This window comes from Dasypus novemcinctus, chromosome 3, assembly GCF_030445035.2.
Source record: "Dasypus novemcinctus isolate mDasNov1 chromosome 3, mDasNov1.1.hap2, whole genome shotgun sequence".
Lineage (NCBI taxonomy): Eukaryota > Metazoa > Chordata > Mammalia > Cingulata > Dasypodidae > Dasypus > Dasypus novemcinctus.
Genome location: NC_080675.1, coordinates 122,666,480 through 122,678,968, shown reverse-complemented (window position 1 = coordinate 122,678,968; position 12,489 = coordinate 122,666,480). Strand labels below are relative to the sequence as shown.

Sequence of the window (12,489 nt, the reverse complement as noted above, 5' to 3'; positions counted from 1 at the left end):
GGGACAAGAGAGAGAGAAAAAACAAAAAAAAAAAAAAAAAAAAGAGAAGAAAGGAAGAAAGAAAAAGGGGGTGGTAAAGGGCGGGGAACAGGTAGGGAAAAGAAAAAAAAGATATACACCAACCACAACAGCAATAACAACAACAAAAAAACCCTAAATAACTGAAAAAAAAAAAGACTTTGGGGGATATGCTGGGAGAAAAGACTAGGGAATAATGCAATGTTAGCAATCAGGGCATTAAAAAAAATAAAAAATAAGATAAAATGAAAATAAAAACAAAACAAAACAAAGCAAAAAAAAAAAAACACAAACGTTGAGGGCTAGGACATTAAAGGACCTCAGATGGACCTCAGGGCATGATGGATTCAGGGATGGAAAGTCTGAGATATTGAAGACTCAAGAGGTGGGAGTCTCTGGGGTTTGGGCCACCAGGGTTTAGGGGACTCAGACCTGGCAACCTCAGTTCTGGTCAACAGGGAGCCTGGGAGCACCGCAGTGTAACACAGCCTTCAGGGATCCCCACAGCTGGGTGCCAGCCCTATGGGGGAAGTCAGATCCACAAACTCTATCTTATGTGTCTGAACCCTGCAATTCACTCACTCACTGGGGTCTATTCTGTGGATGTATCATCAATCGGGCTTCAGGACAGCTCCCACCCTGTAAGCCCCCAGAACGGGCACCTGAGGGCACCTCTACACTGCAGCCAATTTAATAACTCAGATCAGAAGCCAGGCCCAGGGGTGGGGCTCCAGCCGGAAATGCCGACAACAGAGTCCAAAACCGAAATTCCCAAGCTTCACAAAATATTCCCTCAATCTGCTTCCAGACATGTCCACCCCCCCCCCCCCCCCGCGACTCCCTGTAACAGCCTCCCGGTTACGTCCCTTTATTGCCAGCAGTCTAAGTCCACTGCAGATCGGCAGCTGGGTTGGGTTTGGGGGGGGCGGGACTCCAGGCAGAAGCACTATTATTTGTGTCTGCAATCAAAAATTCCCCACTTCGCAACAAAACCTCCGTTTATCTCCCCAAATCGGTCTGCAAAGGCGTCCCATCTTGTCAACCCCCTAAGAGCCCACCCAGGGCTCGTGAATTCACCAGTACTGCAGAGCCTCCAAAAAGTGCTGCCGCAGCGCCAGTTCTGCGGCTCCACCCACCCCAGGAGGGAGCGACCTGTGTGCAGCTCTCACATCCGTGCAATAGAGTTTCAATTATATCTTATAGACTAATCCTCTCCATTACCTTCCCACCAAATCGATGCCCAGACACTTCCTGCCCTGCAAAAATCCCAGAACAGCCTGGTCCTGGAGAACCTCCAACGCTGCCCAGCCGCTTCTTTGCAGGAGAGACCATCAGGTAAGCTCACTCAGCCACCATCTTGCCCCACCCTCCACCTTGTTTTCTTTTCTTATATCTCCCCCCTTTCCTTGCTGTTGTCTGTTCTCTGGGTCCATTCGCTGTGTGTTCTTCTGTATCTGTTGTATTCTGATTAGGCAGCTCTGGGAACCCATCCTGGGACCTTCCCGAGTGGGAGAGAGGTCATCATTCTCTTGCTTCACCGCAGCTCCCTAGTTTATTGCATCTCATATTGTCTCTTCTCTGAGTCTCTTTTTTTGTTGCATCATCTTGTTGCGTCAGCTCTCTGTGTGGGCAGTACCACTCCCTGGTGGCTGCATTCCTGCTCAGGGCTGCACTCCTTGCATGGGGGGCACCCCTGTGCAGGGCAACACTCTGTACATGGTAGCATTCTACATGGGCCAGCTCACCACACGGGGCAGAAGGCCCTGGGTATCGAACCCTGGACCTCCAGTATGGTGGGCGGAAGCTCTATCAGTTGAGCCACATCCACTTCCCAGTTTTTAACCTTGTGTAACCTTTATCGGTACACTATTGTTAGATGTTTCACATCTCCAGGGACATTTCTCAAATATATTAAGGTTCAATGGCATAAGTATTTCATTCTCATGACTTTAGATTTATTAAAACTCCATTATATTTAATATATACTATAATTCAATGGCATAAGAATTTAAATTTAAGTATTTTAGTAAGAGCACTGAGCATATTATTTTCCTTTATTGACAGGAAACTGCAAATATGACAGTAAGTGGATTTTACTAATACACATGATTACTGTGCCCATTTCAAATTTATACACAAATTTATATAATAAGTTAACCATTTAGCAGTAGTGGATAATGCCATTAAAAAACAAGTAGCATCCATACCAACTAATGTAGATCAGTTTATTTGCAAGAAAATAAAAAAATTTCTGGGTTGTAACTAACTCTTCTTTCTATATTATTTGCAGGGACAACTTCCTTTTTAAAATAAATAAAAAAAAGGCTTTGTTTAAAACTGCTATAAAACATGGCAATGAATGTGTGAGGACGCAAAGAACTAGTAGTATATGATGCCAGCCTCTAAAGTTCTCAGCTTTGTTTTGTAACCCACCCTTTGGAGGGTTAATAGCAGAAATATAGATATCTTGTACAATGTCTCAATTTTATTTGCTCTTAGACCAGTTGGAAATTGTAAGAAATTCTCTGAATGCTTGGAGAAAGGCCTCGTCCTTTTTTTTTTCCAATAATTTTATTCACATACAGTTCACAAATCTTATAATTCACACATTTTAAAGTGTACAATTCAATGTTCAAAAAATTTTTTGCTTGCTGTCTGCTTGATTTTAATCATTATTTGTTTTTGTTTCTTTTCCTCTTTTCATTTTTGCCTGTGGTCTGTTTTTTTTTTTCTTTAGGTGGCACTGGGAACTGAAACCCAGAACTTCCCATGTAGGAGGCAGGTGCCCAACTTCTTGAGCCACACCTGCTTCCCAGACCTCCCTTTTTTCAATTGCAGTTAGCCTGGGTTCCTAAGGTTTCAACTAGTACAGGTTAAACTGGGCTTACTACAAAAGACCGACCCTCTCAGAATGTTTCCAGTTGGGAATAGGAAATCAATTCTCCATTGTAGCAGTGCTGCCCCATCAAATTTTCTGCCATGATGGAAATGTCTCATACCTGGATTGCTCAATATGGTAGTCACATGTGGCCACTGAGCACTTAAAATGTGGCTAGTATGGATGGAGAACTAAATTTTAAATGTAATGTGCATAATTTAAATTTAAGTAGTTACATGCAGCTAACGACTACCATACGGGAGGGCACAGGTCTGGAGGGCAGTGGACAACCTGCGCAGTACAGGTTTGGCTGTCATTGTCAGAGAGGCTCCTTGGACTTGCCTTGAGATCAGGAACTTAGTGACAGTAATCACTATAGCTAATAATTATTGAAGGCTAGCTGTTATCTTACAGGTATTGGGGCTACTAGCCTCTAAGGGTTCTTTCATAAGTTATTTAAATTTAATTCTTCCAACAATTCTTTTCCCTTATTAACAATGGATTTTGGCCAGTGACTGGGCTCATATTTTCTCTATTTATCTCTCTTTTACAGATCATGAAACTGAGGCTTAAGGAATGTAAGTGACTTCCCAAAGTCACTCAGCTAGTATGTGGTAGAGCTGGGAGTTGAACTCGAGTCAGAGCTCTCTACTCTGCTGGTCAGCCCGTGGGGATGCAGGTTACTGGGGAGCTCCAGTGCGGCTGCTGCATATCCAGGCAGGATGGGCTGTCTCCAGTGACAGCAGTTGAGTGCTCAAGCCAATGCAGGCTCAGCATTCTCTAAACATTCCTGGTATTTTGAAAAATATAGGTTATCTGGAAGACTGATGGCTTGACCATGAAAGAGGCGAATGGATTGTCCAGAGAATCAGGTAATCAAGTGACTGAGAGGGTAAAAACTGCTATATAAGCTGGTATAAAAATAATAAATATTATCCTGGTGGAAATTAGTTAAACACATATGTTCATCAGATCCTGGAACTGGGATGTACCCCAGCTCTCTTGAAAGACTTAGAGAGTGGTTCCAGAGCCTGGTTGCATAGTTTTTTGTTTTGTGTTTTTGAGGGACTGAAGCCGATGCTCAACCACCGAGCCACATGGCTCCCTTGAGGTGTTTTTGTCATTTGTTTGTTTGTTGTTCCTTTTCTTTGTTTGTTTTTAGGAGACATTGGGAACCTAACCCGGGACCTCCCATGTGGTAAGCAGGCACTCAACCCCTTAATCACACCAGACCCCTTATAGTTTTTAAAAACACTGATGCCAGGAACAGATGTGGTTCAAGCAGTTGGGCATGCCTCCCACATGGGAGGTCCTGGATTTGATTTCCAGTGCCTCATAAAGAAGACAAGCAGGCACTGTAATAAGCAGATGCCACAACTGCCACAATGAGCAGATGATGCAACCAGCAGGGAGCAAAAGTGGCTCAAGTGGTTGGGCAATCACCTCCTACACAGAAGATCCTGGGTTTGGTATCTAGTGTGTCCTAAAGTAGACGAGCAGTCCAAGGAGCAGAGGGACATGGGAGCCATCTTGGAGGGGAAGATTAAAAAATGTATATATATAAAACAACAAAAACAACAACAAAAACCCTGATGCCTGGATTTCTGGTTGAATATATAGTGGTGTTAAGATGTTCCAGGGTTTTGTCTACCAGAGAATAATCTGAGCAACTAGCAAAAACTGGAAGAGCCATCTTTCTCAAAATTCCAGAAAACAGTTAAAGGGTCATAGTAACTTTGAGGGCCAAATCAAGAAAAAGCAGTTTTAACACAGTAGGAGTACCTCCTGACACTCTTGCTAGCCCCTCCTTCTCCTAACACAGTGTAGAGCCATCCTGCACTCCCACTGTGGGTCCCTGACCCTGGTCCAGAGGAAGCAGAGTAACCACTGTCAACACACTGGAGTGCCTGTATATCAGTGCCAACCTATCCAGTGGTAGACTGAAAGGCTGAAACAGGAAACTTGTTCTGAAGGTAGAAAAGCTGCCTGCAGACAGCTAAAGCAGTGCAAGAAACAAGAGTCCAAGCCACCTGGTTGAAAGGACTACTTGCATTAAGTGATACAATAGAGCACCCAGGAGGGGATAAAAGTTTAATTCAAAAGGAGTAGGGGGGTATTTGAACTTGTGTCAACTGTAAATGGGGGACTTCCCAAAGCCATGAGCAAGCACAAGCCCAAGAAAAGAAGCAGGCTCCATGGCTCCATGCAGGCTCACATAAGAGAGAGAGGATCCTGTACTTTGCATTTATTCCGGAGATGATTCTCTTGAGAATAGGGCTAAGCTCTGAGAGAAACTACCAGCCAAAACACAGACAGTCAATATGTAAAGACTCTGAAAGTTGCTTTTTGCTTTGTTTTTTTTTTTTTTTTTTGTTGTTCCTTCTAGCACTCAGGAAATCTGTCATATCATTAGCCGGATACAAACTTAAGAAACAGACAGCTCAGGGACAACCTTCCAGAGGTAACACTTTAAAATTTTAAAATGTACAGTGTGCAACAAAATATTAAAGACAAAGAAACAAGAAATGATGGCCCATCTAAATGATCAAGATAAAAATCCAGAAACCATCCATGAAGAAGTTCTGAATTTTGACTTCAAACTCTTCCAAAAAATTTGAAGGGAAAACTCCCTCACTCATCCTATGCTGCCAACATCACCCTAATAGTAAAGCCAGACAAATATACCACAAGAAAAGAAAATTAAAGTCTAATATTCCTTATGAATACAGATGCAAAAATCCTTAACGAACCACTAGGAAACCAAATCCAGCAGCACATTAAAAGAATTATACACCATAATCATGTGGGATTTCTTCCTGGTATGCAAGGGTGGTTCAATGTAAGAAAATCAATTACGTAATACAACATTGACAGAATGAAGAAAAATACCCCACATTATCTTAATTGATGCAAAAAAAAAAACATTTGACATATTCAATACCCCTTCTTGACAAAAACACTTAGAAAAGTAGGAATAAAAGGAAACTGCCTCAATATGATAAAGGCCATATTTGAAAAGCCCACAGATGACATCCTACTTAATGATGAAAGAAAGACTGAAAGCTTTCTCTGTACGATCACTAACAAGACACAAATTACCACTGTTAATCAACATTGTACTAGAAGTTCCAGCCACAGTAATTAGGCAAGAAAAGGAAATAAAAGGCCTCTAAATTGGAAGGGAATAAGTAAAACTTTCCTTATTTGCTGATGTCATGGTCCTATACATAGGAAGTAAAATCCTGAAAAATCTACAACAAAGTTACTAGAGCTAGTAAAGAAATGCAGAAAAGTGGCAGGGTACAAGATCAACAAGAAAAATCAGTAGTGTTTCTGTACAATAGTAATGAACAATCTGGAGAGGAAATCAAGAAAAAATTCTCTTTCTAAAAGCAACTAAAGAATCAAATATTTAGCAATAAATCTAAACAAAGATATAAAAGACTTGTACTTGGAAAACTATAAAACATTCCTGAAAGAATCAAAGAAGAAATAAAGAAATGGAAAGGACATTCCATCTTCATGTATTAGAAGACTAAATATTGTTAAGATGTCGATTCTACCAAACATGATTTACAGATTCAATGCAATTCCAATAAAAAGTACAACAGCCTTCTCTGCAGAAATGGAAAAGCCAATCGGAGTTTTATGGAAAGGTAAGAAGCCCTGAATAGTCAAAACCATCTTGAAAAAAGAAGAACAGAAGAGGACTGCGGTCACCCCTCGGGCTGAAGTGTGGTTTGCTGGCCTGGCAGGGGAGCCGCCGCAGTAGGCCTAATTCCGCTGCCCCCATAATAGGGTGGTTGGTCGGGCCCACCGCCACCCCTGAAGGAAGCTCGGCATGGGCGCAGAGTGCCCTCGGGTCTCCCCTTCTCGGCAGCCATGCTTCCGCGGCCGCCCCTCCTCCCAGATGGCGCCACCCGATGCCTTGTGGGGCGGCACCCTTCTTCTTCCTTCTCCCTGCGCAGGCGCAGGGCAGAAAATTCCAGTCTGCCCTTTTCCCCTCCCCCGACAGCAGCAACAGCCAGGCATGGGCAGAAAATTCCAGTCTGCCCTTTTCCCCTCCCCCGACAGCAGCAACAGCCAGGTGTGGGCGGAGAAATCCAGTCTGCCTTTTTGCCCTCCCCCGACAGCAGCAACAGCCCGGTGTGGGCGGAAAAATCCAGCCCACCCTTTTCCCTCCCCCCGACAGCAGCAACAGCCAGGCGTGGGCGGGAAACTCCAGTCTGCCCTCCACCCCAGCAACAGCAGCCACCAATCCCTAAACCCTGCCCCTTCCTGACTCTTACTTCCTGATCTTAATACTTGTTACAAAGATACAGGAATCAAAAAGCATGGCAGGGGTGTGCATGTGGCTCAAGCAGTTGATCACCTGCTTCCCAAATGGGAGGCCCCAGGTTCAGTTCTTGGTGCCTCCTAAAAACAGAAAACAAACAGAAACAAAAATCAAACAAATGAAAAACCCAACTCAGGGGAGCGGATGTGGCTCAGTGATTGTGTGCTGGCTTCCTACATATGAGGTCCTGGGTCCAAAACCTGGGCCCTATAAGTAAAAAAATAAATAAAAGTAAAGAGCATGGCACTGGGAAAAGGACAAACATTTAGACCAGGATAAATGAATTTTGAGTTTAGAAACCAACCCTCATATTTTTGGTCAGTTAATTTCTTTAAGTTTTTAAATAAGTTTTAATAAGTTTTTCTTCACTAAAAAAACAAAACCTGAGATGGTGTTTGCTTTGCTCGTTGTTTTCTCATTGTCTTTGCTCATTGTCTGTTCTTTTTGTTGTTGTCGTTTTTTACTTATTGTTTTTTCTTTAGGAGGCCCGGGGAACAAAACCTGGGACCTCCCATGTGGGAGGTAGGTGCTTTACTGCTTGTGCCACTGCCACTCCCTGCTCATTTGGTTTTTGCTTGTTTGCTCATTGCTCATTGTCTTGCTTGTTATTTTTGCTTGTTGTCTGCTTATTGTTTTTGCTCATTAATTTGTCTTTTTTTTCCCCTCATTGCTTGCTTTCTTGCTCAATACTCATTGTTTGCTTGATGGCTCCATGTTCTCTGCTTGTTGTTTGTCTGTCTTCTCTAGGAGGCACTTGGAAATGAACCTGGGACCTCCCACATGGGAGGCAGGTGCTCAACTCGTTGAGCCACATCTACTCCCACAGTTGATTTTTGACAAGGCTGCCAAGTCCACTCAACTGGGATAGGATACTGTGTTCAACAAATGGTGCTGGGAGAACTGGATCTCCTATGCAAAAGAATGAAAGTAGACTCCTATCTCACACCTCGTACAACAATCAACTCAAAATAGATCAAAACCTAAAAATAAAAACCAAAAAGAAAAGTCAGAGGGTATCTTCAGGACCTTTTGTTAGGTGATGGGTTCTTAAACTTCACACCCAAAGCATAAGAAACAAATGTAGAAACAGTAGATAAATGGAACCTCATCCTGATTAAAAACCTATATGCATTAAAGGACTTTATCATGAAAGTAAAAACAACAACAACAAAACATTGTATAGAATGGGAGAAAATATTTGGAAACCACATCCACATATCTGCATAAGGGTTTAATATCTAGAATAGATATATAATTCCTACAGCCAGACAACAGCAAGACAAACAGCCAAATTAAAAAGTGGGCAAAAGACCGGAATAGATATTTCTCCAAAGGAGATATACAAATGGCCAAAAGCACCGGAAATGATGCTCAACATCATTAGCTATTAGGAAACACTAATCAAAAGCACAATGAAATACCATTTCTCACTCACTAGAGTGGCTACTACTAAAAAAACAGAAAATCACATGTTTTGGAAGTGGGGAAATAATGAATGGTGGTGATGATAGCACAACATTGTGAATATAATTAACAGCCCTGAATTATATATTTGAACGTGGTTAGAAGGGGAAATTCTATGTTGTGATATGCTGCTACAACAAAAATCTGTTTGTGTCCCTGCTTTCGATTCTTCTGGGTATTTTCCTAGCAGTGGGATTGCCAGAGCATAAGGCAATTCTTCAGTTAGCTTCCTGAGGAAACACGAAACTGTCCTCCACAATGGCTGCACCATTCTATATTTTCATGTGGGGTAGCTTTTTAAGAAATCTCTAATTTCTGAAAACTGGCTACATATCCTCTCATTTTTCAATGTACTTACTCTCTGTAGGTAGTTTACTCTTCCAACAGCCCCAGTTTTTCTTGTATAATTCAGAAATCCGATATTTCCTTCAGTGGCAGCATAGCCTTCATAAATGTTGATATTCCCAAATCTCTTGATGAACTCTCTCCAAACATGTCCTCGCAATCCACTTCCTACTGCCACTCTCACTTTATGATCACGATCATTTGGTTTCTGTGGTAAGGGGAGAAGAAGGTGAAACTGAAACATCTCTGGAGTCTCTATCTATGTGTTGATTATTGCCTGTATATTTTTACACACTTAAGTAGATTACAAATTCACCTCAGAACATGCCTTTTGTTGCCGCCTATACACACACCTGATTCCCTGGACCTCCCTCCCATATATATCCAGTGTGGCCTGGCAGCTAGAATCTGATTTAACAACCAAAGACTTGGATTTTCCCACTTTGATTTTTAAGGGGCAAGACGAAATGATCTGATGGAACTAGATGATAACAAGATTTCAGCCACATCCAATCTCAAGTTAGAATAATGTGTTAATAGTTTCCTTGATGATGCTGGTGAGTCTCAGTACTTGCCTGAAAGAAGAGCCCACATAGGAAAGATGTGTCAGAGGCTGATCATCTCTCCCCAGTAGGGCCCGGGGTTGCGTCTTTCATGCTGAAGCAATGATTTTCACTTGACCTCAACGATGGCTGAGAACACAGTCCAAAGAGAGAGCCATTTTCCAAAAAGTCATTAGAGAGCAGCACTGCTAGGCCTGCAGGGCCTGGAGGAACGCGGCCATTCCCTTATTAAACAGGCCACGTAGAGGCCGAACCAAGACAAGGAAACTGTCCCCATGGGCTGGGAAGGGCAAGAGAAGGGGGAAGCTGGCTCCCAGGTGTCTGAGGTGCCAGGGAGGAACATGCTTTGCTAGAAATAAAAATCACAAAGGAAAAGCTGCTTTGAGTGTAAAGACTGAATTGAGAGCTTTTTGCCTTCGAGGGAGGTGGGCCAGGACGAGGGTGCTTTTTCATTCGGCCAGAATCATTTATGAGGCCCCTTCAAATATGTCCAAACCTAGAGAGGTTTTAATGATTTTTTTGTATTAATAAGGTCGTTTATGTCCTCAAGGAGATGACATCTTGTGGAAGAGATTAGTAAGTACAATTTTAATGTGCACATTCTGTTAGTCTATGACCTTCTTTCTAATGGAAAACAGAATAGAAAAGGGTAGAAGTGCTAGGTCATGAGGCCTCTCCTCTCACATCAAATGTTCATTTTTTTAAATCAAACAGCAACTAACTTAAAAGAGTAAATGCTCTCAAGAGATTTTCTACATTGTTTCCTATACTGTGAAATGACCATGAAGTGATTTTGGAGCAAGAGTTCCTTTTTGAAAGAAGTGTTCAAAGAGAGAGGCCAGCAGTTCTGTTAAAACAAAACAAAACACGCCCTGAAGAGGTTTCTAGGCGGGGAAGTCGTTAGTAACCTGCATGTACAGTGATTTTGTCAGGTGCTTGTTGGTGGTGAAGCTGGTTAAGGAGTCCTGCCTGATGAGGTAGACACGTACTGGTTGCTGGTAAAAACTGGGCCCCCCTGAGCTTAACTGCAATAAAAACAAACTTCTTTTGGGGACATGTTGGTGTGGGTGTGATATATTTATTAAATAATACACGGTATAGTGTGGACTTAGTAAGGGATCCGTGGAACAATAAAGGTGAAGAACTCCTGGTGCAAAGAAAGATGTGTGACCCCAGGCCGGTGCTGCATTTCTTAAATGATTTATTTCTCTCTCCTCTCCCAGTTATTTGGGCTCACTGTCTGCTCCTGTGTACATTCGCTGTGTGTCTTCTGTGTCTGCTTCTCTTCTCTTTAGGTGGCACTGGGAACTGATCCTGAACCCTTGTGGAGAGGGAGAGATGCACTCATTCTCTTGTGCAACCTGAGCTCCGTGATCTGCGGTGTCTTATTGTCTCTCCTCTGTGTCTCTTTTCGTTGTGTCATCTTGCTGTGCCAGTTCTCCGTGTGGGGCAGCACTCCACGTGGGCCAGCTCTCTGCTCGGGCCGGCTTGCCTTCACCAGGAGGCCTGGGAATTGAGCCCTGACCTCCTATTTGGTAGACAGGAGCCCAATCGCTTGAGCCACATCTGCTTCCCAGGCTGGTGCTTCTTATCAGGGTGTCGAGGAGAGTCCCCTGAGAAGCTCTTTGAACGTGTAGGAGTCCTAGAGCTTCTGACTGAGAAGGACTCTATTCTCCTAAGCAGCTCCTGAGGTCCTGAGGTCATTAAATCATTTCCCTTCTGTAATTACCAGTGCCTGCAGGCAGGGTGGCCATTTGTAGGGTTGACCAGGGCCAGGCCTTCTTCATGGCTGTCCTCTGGTGGATTACTAATCACGTTCCTTTCACCCTTAAAAATGTCTACTTGGATAATGAATTACAGGGTGACCCTGTCCACAAGGCATTATGTTGCTCAGTAAGAATTTTCAACTTTCCTGACACAGCCCCTGCCCCATGCTGCTACCCTAACTACCTTTCCAAGATATTTGAGGATTACTTATTAGCACTCAAAAGGACCCACCTGACTTGGCTGCTTACCTGCTCCCAGGCCAGTAAGCATACCCAGCACCTTACTTACTCCCCACAGCTACAATCAGCCCTTCTCCCTCCCCTTCATGCATTTCCATATTCTAAAAAATTATTTTTTTAGGAGGTACCAGGGACTGAACCTGGTTCCTGCAGAGCAGGCGCTCAACCACTGAGCTATGCCTGCTCCCCTTACTTTCATATCTAATGGGTGGTGACATCTATTTCCTCCACTAGACTGTAAGCTCCTTTGAGGCCAAATCTCTCCTTATATCACCCAGCATGCCTTGGACCTGAGCTTTGCAAAGAGCATAATCCCTGCAGCAAAAGGAATCACTTTAACCAGGAAACCCTCCACTTCCCTGTGCAGCAGTTAATGCCAGGACACCTGCACAAGGGCAGGACTTAAGGTGCCTTGGTGTGTGGAAGCTGGCTGGCCTCACAGGTGCAGCCGTCACCTGAGGGCCGCAGGTAGCTGGGCTCACGATCACAATACCACAAGCTCAGTTTTCATCATACAACTGAGGGATCTTATTCCACCAGCAGGAGGGATTAAGGCTCAGGTTAAAAATGTCTGTGGACACAAACTGGGAGATTCTGGGGCATCTTAGATGTCTGGTTCTCATTCAAGCTTTCACTTTCTGGTTTTCTTTTCCCACATGAGAAGGAGTTTTCCCCCATCTCCAAAGCCCTCAAAAGGAACTGGGTTTGAGGTCAAGATTCATCTCTTCATTTTTTTAAACAATGATCAAACCTTTTGTAACGCATTAGAGCCAAGGTGTGGCATGCCAACACATCTGGACTTAAGCCCACCTGAGATTTAATGACAGATGATGGGTGAGAGGTGAGGATGTCCAGAGTAAATAGCAGGCCTCCAGGTAA

At 43.4% G+C, this 12,489-nt stretch overlaps 1 pseudogene; it reads right to left on the bottom strand.

Annotated features, from left to right (window-relative positions):
- Positions 1-12,489, bottom strand: part of LOC101438321 (long-chain fatty acid transport protein 2-like) — a 46,428-nt pseudogene that overhangs the window by 18,527 nt on the left and 15,412 nt on the right.